A 12,461-nucleotide genomic window follows, 5' to 3' on the forward strand; every position below is an offset into this window, starting at 1 on the left:
ACACGCTGTGGGAAAATAGGGACACTTATTGAGGCAGATACAAGAAACCTTGTATGTGGGACAATGACGCCTCAGTCCCCTTCAAAGGCACGGCCTTCCTGAGGAAATCGGGTTCACTGGTAGTGGTTTGCACCCAGTCATTAGCAACCGCAGCCCCGTGTTCCCTCCGCTCTGGGAGCAGAAGCCACGGAACAGATTTTGCCACGGCACATTTCACGCCAAGATCCTGCGTCAAAGTCTCCGACGCAGTGGTGTTTGGAGTCCTGAGATCAGCTTCTAGTGCTCGCCCCGCCAGTCGCTGGTCTTTGCTGATGGCGGCCCGCACGCGCTCAGCATCCTCAGGGGTTCTGCTTGGTGCAGGCCTTCCAGGACGTGGGCCACTTTCCACAGATCCTTGACCACCTCTGAAGCGTCTGTGCCACACTTTTATTTGTGCTGCACTCCTGGCATCGTCCCCGAAAGCCTTCTGAGTCACCCGAATAGTTTCCACGGAGAAATGTTCAAGCTTAACACACAACTTGATGCAGATTCATTGCTCTACTCACTCAGCCATTTTGAATGTGACGGTCACACAGTACACATGCTCACTCAACGGTGTCTACCGCCCCCACTGACCAGTACAGTGAAGTCGTCATTGTTCACACATGCGCACTCCAGTCCACTCTCCTTGGCTGCCAGGTCACATGCATGTCACGCAAACCATTCTCATTATATTAACAGTGACTGGACTTTTTCCAGACAGACCTCATACATTGTTTAAATTTTTAAGATAATAACCATTCATCCTTTATAAAAACAATAACTTTTCTAAAAGTTTTTAACTGACAGGCTCCTTTCAATGCCCAGAAAATAGTAAGTCAGTAAGGTACACATTGTGCATTTCTCTGTCTTCACTGCAGGTCCAGGAAGGAGGGATCAGAGCCCGACATCACCTTGGTACCAGACACTGGCTCAGCCCACCGCATCCACCCCTCACCTGATTAAGGGTAAATGCACCACAAATGTTTATCTTCATCCTACTCAAATGTAACTTCATAAAAACATTTATGAATTAATCATTTTGTGATCTAGAAATTTTCTTGTATCACAGGCTGGAGTCATATGTCTTGCTAGTGAAAGTATTTCTGGTCCATATTCCAGAAATTAAGAGAATCTGTATTTCCTAGTGAGCCAAAATAAAGTCGGGAAAACCTTAGTGAGAACTTACATTTTAATTTCGTTCAGGTAAATATCAAGGGACACAGTTTTGTGTTGTATGATAAGGGTGTGTTTAACTTTATAAGAAACTGCCAAACTCTTCTCCAAACTAGGTATGAATCTGCACTTCCACCTGTAATGTATGAGAGTCCCAGTTGCTCCTCATCCTTGTGAGCACCTGTTATAGTCAGTCTTTTTAAATTTAACAATAATAGTGTATAGGGGTGTCTCGTTCTGTTTTTAATTTGCATTTCCCAAATGACTGATGATACTGAGACTCTTTTCTGGCATAATGTGACAGCCACACAGCACAGATGTGAACATTCAGATAGTTTGCCTATTTCTTAATTGTGTTGTTTACCTTTCATTTCTTTTTCCTACCTTATGGCATTGTCTAGGACCTCACATATAATCACGAGCAGGCATGGTAGAAGCAGATATCATTGCCTTGTTGCTGATCTAAGAGGGAAGCTCTCAGTTTTTCCCCATTTAAGTATGATCTTAGCTGTAAGCTTTTGTAAATTTAGGAAGTTCCTTTCTATAACTAGTTTGCTGATAGTTTTAATCATTACTAGGTATTGAATTTTGTCAAATACATTTTTCTGTGCCTATTGAGATGATATTATGATTTTTCTTTTTAGTCTGCTAACATGATCAATTATGTTCATTGATTTTTTTTAATTTCTAGAATAAGACTCTTAGTCATGATGTATTATCATTTTATATATATTGAATTAATTGGCTAAAATTTTGTCAAGGGTTTATGTCTAAGAGAAATATTAATCTGTAGTCTTTTCTTATAATAACAACTGAATATCCAAATGCCAAAAAAAAAAAAATGAATTTCAAGCCTTACCTCATACCACAAAAAAGAGACTATATTTTGTATGGTTCAGATATCAGGGGCATGCTAGCCTCACTAGTTAGATTATTCCTTCCTCCTACTTGCAGAAAGAGTTGGTGGACAAATAATAATTTCCTTCTTAAATATTTGACAGGATTCACCAGTGAAACCAGCTGAGCTTGGAAATTTTTTCGTTTGATTTTTGTGGCAAGGTTTTTAACTATTTTTTAAACTTAATTTCTTTAATAGATACAGAGCTATATGGTCTGGGGTTTTTTTTCTGGAGTGAGTCTTGATATTTTATTTCAAGAAACTTGTCCATTTTATGTAAGCTGAGGGATTTCTTGGCATAAAGGTGTTAATAGTATAGTCTTCTTATTATTTTAATACTGGTCCACCATGTAGTGATGACCTCTCTTTCACTTTTGATATCAGTAGTTTGAGTTTTCTCTCTTTTTTTCTTAATCAGTCCAGCCAGAGACTTAGCAATTTTATTAATTTTTCAAAATACTGGATTTTGGTCTATTAATATTCTCTATTGCTTTCCTGTTTTCTATTTTAATACTTCCTGCTCTATCTTTGTTATTCCATAGTATTATTATTTTGGGTTTACTTTGCTCTATTTTTTTCTAATTTCTTGAAGTAAAAGATCACAGAGCCTGACCTGAGGCCTTTTCCATGCACCAGCTGAGCTCTATAAATTCCTCCTTAAGCTCTGCTTTAGTTCTGTCTCACACATTTTTGATATTTTGTTTACATTTTCATGTATTTCAAAATATTTTAAAATTCTTCTTGTGATTTCTTCTTTGAGGCATGAATCATTGAAAAGTGTGAACTTTCCAAGTATTTGGGGAAGTTCCCAGATCTTTTTGTTATTGCCTTCTAGCTTAATTCTACTGTGGTCAGAGAACATATTTTGATGATTTCTAACCACTAAAATTTACTAAGACTTGTTTTGATAGCCCAAACGATGGTCTCTCGTGGTGAACGTTCCTTTGCTCTGAGAAAGAATGTGCATTTTGCTTTCATTGTTGGGAGTGTTGAGTGAAGGCCAGTTAGACCATGTGAGTTGATAGTGTTGGTGGCTGGCGAGTCTTCTACATCTTTTTCTCATTTTCTATTTGTTCTCCCGGGTGTCAAGAGAGGACTTCTGTAATCTCCGGCTGTAATCGTGGGTTTGTCTGTTTCTCTTTTTAGTTTTGTCTGTTTTGCTACCGACAGGTTGAAGTTCTGTTACTAGTACGTAGGCCTTGGAGTACCATGCCCACTTTGTGAGTCACACCCCACGGGAATGCTGCAGAGGTTTATCACGGTTCCTCTTGTAAGTGAGTCTCAGCTCCTTTGTCTGCAGCCCCCTTAGGTGGAGCAAATGATCTGGTAGTTTATTACCTAACCGATCCCATTTTCCAAAGCAATTACCAAGGAAAAAAAAAAAGATTAACAAAATTAAAACCGAAAAGCTATTCTACCAATATGTTTACCAACATGAGACTAGAAATCACTGAGACCCACCTAAATTCAAGACCACATTCAAAATTCACTAATAAAGTATCCTTACCCAATAATAAGGAGATTTCAGCTCCTTACCTACACATCTGATCTACAGGAATTTTGCAGTACGGTCAGGAGCACAGACTTCCTGATGGAATTCTAAAATAAAGTCCTTAGTCAACTCCAGTAAAGTACTAAATGTAATTTACGAGAAGTATGTTTGGTAACTTCAAATAACTCAATGAACACAAAATACGAACTAGACATCAGTCATACAGAACAAAAGCAAGTAAGGTTTGCATCACTCACTACTAAGAGCTGGACTCCGAATGTGCATTTCTAATCAGTATGAGTTTGCAGGAGCCCCTTACCTCGCACCGTGGACCACGCATTGAGAAACCCAGCTCCCCAGGAGGACCCGCTACAGAAGCTGCTTCCAAGTTCATGGAGGAAACACTCTGCTTCCTCTGGAGCAATACTATGATCCTTTCCACCCTGATGATGACGCTCATTGTTTCCCTTTTCTCTTTGACCACCAGGAAGCTCAGAGCCAAACTTGCAAATCAAACATTAGAACCTTGTGCTTTGAACATTTTCATTCTTCTTCTATTCAAATTGATGCTTGTCCTAATCTTATTATTTATATTGTTCTAATTTATTAAGTGTATTTCTTATCAGCCAGCTCTTTTTTTTTTTTTTTCCTTTTTTTCTTATTTGTGTATGTGTGTGGAACGAGGCACTGGCATGAATAAATAAGTGCATGACGGTCCGAGGGTCACTTCTGATACTCCTACAATCACGTCTGCTCAATTCCTGTTAGTCCACTCAGACACCTTCCATGGAGCTAAGAATTCTATCGCTTACTTACAAGCCGAACTCTTTTAAGTGAGAGGAGAACCAGTCAGCTTGGTGCCGGCCTTCCCGGCCTCAGAGCACCGAGGGCTCCACAGCACAAAACCCACTGCCTGGGGAAGTCTTCTGCATTCTCTGCATTCTCCTAGGGGTCCCCGGGAACGTGACATTGTGATCTCAGTGATGTTTTAGTTATGGGGAGCGGTGGTACAGCAAGGGTGTGCTAGCAAACAGAGATGGTGGCTTCTGAGCCACCCCCTGTCCTGAGGTGATTAACACAAGCACCTAAGGCACTGGTGGGGGGGGGGGGGCGCTCAGAGTGGAGAACCTGTTCTGTAGGAAGAGGACTTGCAACACCCAGGCCCGAAGGGAGCAACACCGACCAGCTTTATCTTCGATTAAAGGTGCATCAGAAAAAGGGGCTCTCACACATCCCGTATGATTCTTTTTTAAAAAAAATCCACCTCACATTAATTAAATCACGGGGTAGAAAATGCCAGGGGCAGAGAAGTGTGGGTTTGCAGCTGGACCAGGGGCTCCCGGGCATCTCCGGGGGCATAAATTAAAACTATTGACTGCAACCCAGGCAGCACTTACCATCAGCACAACGTGGCAACGTGGTATACAGACCATTGGCTTTTAAAAAAATTAAAATATGAATCAAAGTTGGATGACAAAGAAGTTCAGCTTCTGGGGGAAAATCAAATTCATCATCGAAAGGTCACAATTCATAGACAAATTGCTGCTGGAAGGTATTACTTGTTTGCAAAACGAACCGTTGATCATTGGTAACTGCTAAATGCTTGGGCGCCTCTGACTAAGTTAATAAGCAAACAAATAAATAAAGTGCTCTGCCTTCATAAGGGGAAGGGAAAGATGAGAAAGTACCTGGAATGTTGAAGCCTAGCCGGGGAGGACGGGGGAGGAGGCGCTGCTGGGGGGCTGCTAGGTGGGCACAGTGGCTGGGGAAGGGCCCGGCAGCCCAGAACCCGGAAGGAAAGAGGAGGGAGCATTAGCCAAGCAGACTCATCGTGGGAAAACCTGAGATGGCCACTCACCTAAAAGCGCAGAGCATCAACCAGCGAGGGGCCCGAGGCCCCGGGGGCATGCCGGGGGGGTCTGTGCAGTTCCTCTGCCCTTGAGTCATGGAGGTCATTCGATTAGATATTGCAGCCCAAGCGCTTAGCGCGGAGCCCAGTTTGCAGGTGGGGAAAGCGGGGCGCAGAGTGGTCACACTTACATAGAAAGAGACCGAATGGGATTCCAACCCAGGTGGGTCTGCCTCCAGAGCCCCTCCGAGGCTGAAACCGAGGGGCGCAGAATGAAGGTGGTGGCCAGATAGACGAACCCCAAAGAGTTCTACAACCTAAGGGGGCCTCAGAGAAGGTAGCTGTCATGGCAAAAAAGGTACCAGACACCCAGTGCTCTTTTTTCTAACATGAAACTCCTTCCTGCCATGTTGCCCTGGTAGTGCTATGTGAGGGGAGCCGCTGAGTCCCCAGAGTTCTGTCCCCTCACCAAGCACAGCGGGGACACTTCCCCTTCTCCCACTCAGAAGCTGTCCTGGCCCTGCCATCCTGCTAAAACCCGCAGGGACTGTGTCAAGGTAGATGCCCACGGGTGAGAAAGCTCCACACAGTCTGGGGTGCGGGAAGTCCAGGAGATGGGGAAGGAGGTCCCCTAGGGTTTGGAAGGAGGGGACAGGTATTCCCAAAGGAGGGGACAGCGTGGGGAAGGGCTTGCATTGTTCCCCGGGGACAGGAGGCATCCTCTGAGGGACACTTCGGGGAAGATTAGAGGGACCGGGGTCACTCTATGTAACACAGCCATTGCTTGCTCATGTATGTCTAGGACTGAAAGCGCCTCCTCTGTCACCTCATCAATCCCCCCGGTGAGCAGTGGGGTGGAAGGGGGGCTTGTCCAAACAGCTTGCAGAGAGAGACAGTGGACAGGAGCCAGAGGCTGGAGCTGAGGTGCACACAGCAGCAGACGGACGGGCCGTGGACAGGAGCATCATCTTGCAGGGGGCCCAGGAACCCCCTGCCTCACCCATGCTTTTACTTCCTTTCTCTCTTTTCTTACCTTTGTGTTCAAGACGCATACTCCAGGCCCCGCCCCAGACGCACTGCCTCGGAACCTCTGAGCCGCGCGCCCGGGAACCTGTATTTAAGAAGCTGGCGGATGCATCTTCTTCTACTAGTGAAAGTGTGGGACCTGCCAGGCTAATCAGGCCTTGCATGGGGACCCTGGTCGCCTTTCTCCCTGGGGCAGCAGGCCTCTGGAGGGGGTCACAGCTCCCTGGAGCCCTGAGAATGGCCCGGGGTGGGTGCTGGGCGGGGGCAGCGGCATCTTTGCCCGAAGAGGTGCCCACAGCAGCATGGGTGGAAGCGCAGGGGTGGGGGTTTGGAGGGTGACAGGGGCAGGAAAGGAGTGGCCACACAAGACCGCAAGGAGAGACGGAGAAAGGGACTGGGGAGAGAGGCCAGGGAGACTCACAGACTGACAGGCAGACAGGCAGCGAAAGAGGGTGCAACCGGAGGTCAGAAAGCAGAAGGAGACCACGGGACTGGAGCCGCTCCCATCTGCCAGGCCTTCAAGTGCGGGGCAGACCAGGCCAGATCAGCACCCCACCTCCGGAGCTGGCCCCCTCTCCGCATGCCAGCCACCCCCTGCCCAGCTGCCAGGCACTCAGGGCTGTGCCAAGTGGGTGTCTCCACGACTGTGCCAGGCTGTGCGAGGCTCCCCGGGGAGCACACGTGGAGGGGGGCGGGCAGGATGCAGAGAGCCTTGGCTGCGTCCCACCGAGGGCGGCAAGGCAAGTCAGAGGCTGCTGGGTCCCCTGCATCGCGTGGGCCGGGCGGGGGTAGGAGGCAGGGAGCAAGGAGGCAGGCGGAGCGGGGGGTAAGCACTACCTAGGAAAGCAAACGGAATTTTGCTGGGCACCCTCCACGTCCCACGTGCTTTGTCTGCGCCTCCCTGTTTGATCCGGAAACATCTCTGCAATGTCCAGCGTCCGAATTACAGATAAGGAAACTGAGGCTGGGAAATGACAGGTGTCAGCTTTTAGCTGGGAAGAGGCTGAGCTGAGGTTCCTGCTCAGCCCCCAGGACGTCCAATTCTAACTTCCATATTCCTTCCACTGCACTGAAGTCTCTCAGTTCATAAAAAGACAGAGAACAATGCACAGCTTTTTAACCAGAGCCACGGCCAGGCAGCCATGACTGCTCCTAGACAGGGAGGGGGCACCACCGAGTCATGGGTGGAGGGAGTTATCTCTCTACTTAATTCTCTACCCTACCACCTTCTAAAAAGCGCCGGGGAGCTTACAGTAAGATCACATATACAACTAAGCTGTCAAAACAGGAGATAAAAAATAGTAGAGAGGACAAATGCTTTTTTAAAATTTCCAACTAGTAGGGATACTGTGATTGAACATTAGATTTAACTCTGAGCTTCCTGGCAGTTGTGGCAAAAAGGGAAATACAACAAATTACATGATTACATATTTCAATACAAGATGAAACACACTGACTTATCAAGAGACATTTATTATGCAACACTAAGCCCTAGAAACCATGGATAAGCCTTCTAGATAAAAAACATGTCAAACACCTGTTATCTTGGTATATTGCTATATACACACACACACACACATATATATAACTACATGTATAAAACATGTGTATATATAAAAGTATAGTTGCATACATATAGAACTATATAACTAGTTACATATATATAGTTGCATATAGTTATATATTTATGTAGTATGTGTTTATATAGTTATATATATATACCATATCTACTACATATTTATATAGTACATATAGTACATATTTATATGGTATAGTTATATAGTATATAGTTATATGGTACCGAGTTGGCTAAAAAGTCCATTTAGTGTTTTCCATAAAATAAAAGACATTTTTCATTTTCACCAATAACTTTATTGATTTTGATATTTTTAGTACATTGGCTATCTCCTGCATGATATAACATTGATTGTTCTCAATTAATGTCTCGATTTGATCAGTGTCAGCTTCAACTGGTCCATCTGACCACGGATCATTGTCCAGCGAGAAATCTCCAGCAAGAAACTTCGCAAACCACTCTGGACACATTTGATCAGTCACAGCACCTTCTCCATACACTGCATAAATCTTTTCTTTTCATCTTTTTTTTTTCTTGCTTTTCAGTTGATTTTTTGCCTTTCTTGAAATAATAAAGCAAAATATGCTGAAAATTTTGCATATTTTCTTCCATCTTCAATATTAAAATGGCTACACAAAAATTCACCAGTTTTGATAAGTTTTTTTTTTAATGCATGTTGAAATGGCAGCTGTCACAATACAATCTGACAAAATTGTTTTGAATGAAATTAAAGACAACTAAGCGCTACTAGAACCATGGTACAGAAAAAAACCAAACGAAGTGTTTGGCCAACCCAGTAGGGTGTTGTACACGCTGTGTCTGTGTGACTAAACTCAGAAGAAACGGAGTCCCTCAAAGCCAGGCAAGTGGAAGCCAGACAGGCAAGTGCTGCCCCCACAGCTCACAGGTTTGAGCCCCCCAAATGAAACGAAACCAGGACCTGGAGTTCTAGCGTCCGTCTGCATTGGGCTCGGCCCCTGCAGGGACCCCTTCGCATGTGACCTGGACTTTGAAGAGCTGCAGAAGTGTGGCCTGCCTGGGGCATGCATGTGCACATCCAGGTCTACACTCCCTTTCCAGAGCAACTGAAGACCCTGGGCTCCCACGGGAGCCGCCATGACCATGCTCTGAGGGACATTTTCATCACCAGAGCTCATCAGACTCACCCAGGGGGGAAGCCCACAAGGACAAGTTCACAAACTGGAATCGCAAGCCACCAAGGGGTCAGATCCATGAGCGTCCCTGAAACACGAGAGAACTTGGACTAATGGAATGAAGCCTATAAAGCCAACCCACAATGGGAAACATCTTTAACCACTTTTCTGTTGGAGGGACAAGGATTCTTTCTGTAGCCAGCCCTGGAAGTGACCGCCAATGGCAGGTGATAATACAATATAGTATTACAAGGACCCTCCAAACACAAGCGTAAGGGCTGAGTCATGTTGAGGGCTGAAGGAGGTTGGGGTCTGGAGTGTCACCTGTTGCTTACCTATTAATTTCTTTCTTTCTCTTACCAGCACCCTGGATTTTCACAATGGCTACCACACCGCACCGCAGGACAAAGAGTAGATGCTTAGCACCGACTTGTCAGTGGCAGGGAGGAAGGAGGGCGAGGAGGCCAGGACTGGCCCTCAGTAGCCCTTTGCCTTGCTGGAAGACTGGCCCACCCTTTGGAAACTGCATCCTGCAGAGCATTCTGGGCCAGGAGGGGGAAAAAAAGCTTCATGTGTCCTGTGCCATGAATGACATGGTGGCATCATTATCGTATGTTAGAATTTGGACAGGGGAAGGGACCACTCACTTCCTCTAACTGGGACCCCTGGGTTTACAACCTGGGATGTGTCCTAAATTGGACAAGTGTTTGCTTTACGTTTTTCACTATGAAAGATCACAGAAACACGAGTGCATTTTCGTGACCACCTGTGAGGAATCAGCCACAGTGAGGGAGACAGTGTGGGCTGTGCAGACATAGCAGGGTGGGGGTTGGGTTTCCTAATCTGCAGCGAAGGGCGTGCGTGCCTCCTCCTGCCTCCTGCTGGATCCTGGGCTCCGTTCAAAATGACAGAAGCCTGCTGTCCACTGGCTGCCTCCCCAGCTAATCATGAGTCATTCCAGGGATGAACTGCAGGGCCTAGGCGTGCGGGGCACTCAGTAGAAACTCCAGGATAGTTAATGGAACAAAGAGCTGAATATATGGATGTATCCCCCTCCCTGTTCAGCAAAAGGTAAGACCCTGGAAGGTATGGGTGAGTCTCATTGATCGGTAAGTTCCTAGCAGAGTCTGTGACCCTGATAAGTGTTTATTAAATGAATAATTTATGAGTGGATGAATGGATGAATGAATGGATGGATACATGGATGGATGGATGGATGGATACATGGATGGATACATGGATGAATGGATGAATGGATGGATGGATGGATGGATACATGGATGGATGGATGGATACATGGATGAATACATGAATGGATGGATGGTTGGATGGATGGATGAATGGATGATACATGGATACATGGATGGATGAGTAACACATTAATGGATGGATAAATGGATGAATGAATAGATGATGAATAAATGGATGGATGGAAATGCTATACATTAGGATTTGGGAGAGGACCCTATATTAGGTTGAATTGTACTTGATGTTTTTAAGAATCTCAGCCATCTCCAGAATTCTGTTTCTCCATTGAGCTTCACTGTGCTTTTCCAACATCCATGCATTTTCCCATGTCAGACCCATGGCAAGACATGCCATTTCTCCCTTGCCTATCCTCATCTTCTAAGTGAATCTTTCCTCACCTTTCAAGGAGCAGCAAAGTTTCCCCAATCATCGCTCTCTCCAGCTGACTAAGCTGCTCCCTATCCCAGGATCCTCTCACTGACCATGTTACCCCCTCTTGCCATCATTTCTCTTACTGAACGGGGAGCTCTTTGAGAGCAAAGACCAGGTCCCAGACTTGCCTCTGTGCCCGGGACTGACATCCAGCTCAGCCTTCACTTTGGGAATTAAATAGACTTCTGAGCTCAACCTGTTCTGACATCTTCAGAGCACCCTAAATGGTCTGCAACTAGAACCCTATAAAATTGTTTTGAAGGTTATGCAGTGCAGGCAATTAACCACTAAGACTTCACTTGCACACAAGAATTTTCATCCTCCCTGGTTTGAAAGTTACATGAGGTTCATTACATATTTCATCACACTAACATTTAAAAAGTTCTATTCATCTAGTTTTCTCTCCGAAGCAGAAGGGGATATTTTCTAGCTTTAATTGCTGAGCTTACAGCTCAGGAGTGCAGAGTGCAGGAGCCGGCTCTGATGCCCCAACCGCGATTGGGAGTGTTTGGAAAAGAGGGACACCTGTGACCTGCGAGGTGGCTGAGGACTTCCAACCAGCAAAAGCACGGGGTTTTCCGTTCCAGAACCCATTCTCACCCCGATTTTTGTAATCCGAATAGGGAACATTTCTGCCATTAACAGTCCCATCAAAGGCTGTTATTTGTTCCCATGGGACAGACACTCTCACCGGGATCCAATTATTTGAAGGCAGATTGAGTCCTTTCCGATCCCCTTCACTCTCCATTATACAGAGGGGAACCTGAGGTCCCGATGAAGGAAAGGACAGACCAGAAGTCACAGAGTTACTGAAGGGATCATGGTGCGAACTGAACCCAGCCTCTCCTTTGCCCCACTAGGAATCCCCAAATTTGGCCTTATTAAAGAGGCAGAGGGGAGGGACAGGCTGTAAGTGTGAATGACAAGCACTCACTGGTGTTAACTCTCATCCCAAGCAATCTGGGAGACTCAGTCTAGGGATTTGTTTGCCAACCGGAATATGGAGAGTCTCCCCCAAAGGAGCAAAGCCCTGTGTAGTCCAATCAGAAAACAACATGGCATTTCAATTCTGCTATTTGCACAGTTTTCTGGGCGGGAAAACACACAAAGGCACAAACACCATGTTTCAAAGCCAGCCAGGGAAAGAGTTGGAGCCCAGAACCTGTGGGAAAGAAGAAGAGAACTCCTCACTGGGAATTCTTCCTCCATAAGCCCCTAGGAAGCAGGGCAGGTCTTTCCTGAATGGCACCAACTCCCCTTTTTGGACTGGAGCTCAATCCCCACTTCTTCTCCTTCAGGGGTTAGACTCAGTCTTGGGAGAATGGGGACCTGTGTGGGGTGAAGACAGGTGCAGAGGGACACGCGGCCCGGTTTTCTCCTGTCATCTCTGTGGGCAGAACCCACAAACCATCTCGGCGAGCACGGTGCGGTGTTTTCATCTTCTGCAAAGTCTCCGTGCCCAGGTTCTCGGGCTGCCTCGTTCGGGACCCAGTTCGTGGTCGGTGCCCTGTGAGCGTGCGGAAAGCGACGTGAGTGGAGCGTTCTTTGTGGCTTTAAGAGCAGGAAACATAAGAAGAGGGGTCAGGAACCCA

The sequence above is a fragment of the Furipterus horrens genome, unplaced genomic scaffold, assembly GCF_987537825.1.
Source record: "Furipterus horrens unplaced genomic scaffold, mFurHor1.1.pri manual_scaffold_3, whole genome shotgun sequence".
NCBI classification, from domain to species: Eukaryota; Metazoa; Chordata; class Mammalia; order Chiroptera; family Furipteridae; genus Furipterus; species Furipterus horrens.